Source organism: Pristiophorus japonicus, chromosome 19, assembly GCF_044704955.1.
Source record: "Pristiophorus japonicus isolate sPriJap1 chromosome 19, sPriJap1.hap1, whole genome shotgun sequence".
In the NCBI taxonomy this organism is placed as follows: domain Eukaryota; kingdom Metazoa; phylum Chordata; class Chondrichthyes; family Pristiophoridae; genus Pristiophorus; species Pristiophorus japonicus.
The window spans coordinates 78,337,290-78,338,370 of record NC_091995.1 but is presented as its reverse complement, the minus strand read 5'-3'; positions in this window follow the sequence as shown (position 1 = coordinate 78,338,370).

Sequence of the window (1,081 nt, the reverse complement as noted above, 5' to 3'; positions counted from 1 at the left end):
TCTGCTGGGAGCCGGGAGAATCCGGCATGGAATGTCCCATCGACAAAGGCAGCGAGATGGCCAGAACCACTCGGAAGAGCTCTTGGGTGGCGGCCTTGCTGCGTGCGCTCCAGTCAGCGACGAAGCAAAGGCGTTTGCCACTGGTCCCGAGGTAAGCTTCCGACAAAGATCTCGCGATCTCTGTGCCGAGAAGTTTGGCTTTTCCAAGGTCCAGTTGATATCAGTGTAAGTTAATGGGATCCCCCAGTTCAAGCTGCTGTTGTGGGAGCACAAGCCCGCATTTCTGAAACACTTTGCTTAGGCGCAGTCTGGAGATATCAAAAGGGTTCAAAGTTGAAGATTGAAGTTTAGATTAAAACAGAATGTTTGAATCAAAACAGACTGCTAGACGATGTGGAGCCATTTAGCCATTGAAGTGTGTCTATATCTGGTCACCTGTGTGTTTACAGTACTTCATGGTGGGAGTCGATTTATGGTAGTGAGACTTGATTTCAGGATAATGAGTAGCTGGTCATTTATCTGTATGTTAACTATTTGTATGTATCTATACAATACAGGGATGTGATCGGGGCCCAGGAGAGGCGAGGGCCCAGGGGCAGCACGGGCCCACACTGCGATATGTGTGTGCTCACTAGGTCCGTGCATTAGAGCTGGTCTCCAGTCGTCCTGGTTAACCCTTGCCACTGGACCAAGACCTAGCTCTGTCAAGCCCGTGTGGTGGCTGGTGTGCAACGGCCACCACATGTTAAAAAAATCCACGCTCAGGCATCTTCCACCCTTCAACACATAGTTTGGGACCTGGAATATTAGGTCTTTCATTGAAACACATGGGAACTCATCCCTGTAGAGTCAGACTGAACACTGAGCTCAAAGTAATGTGTGACCTTAGTTTTTTATTGCAGGAGTCGAGAGTGCCTCTCCAACCTCTGAAGCACTCTTAAATACCTGTGCTCCCAAGGGATTGGGACTTGGGGGAATGAGCCCTCTGGTGGCTGTACAGAGTATATACAAGTCCAGATACATAACAACATTCCCCCCTAAAGTCAATAGTGTAACTATTTACAATGTTAGTCGATCTGGG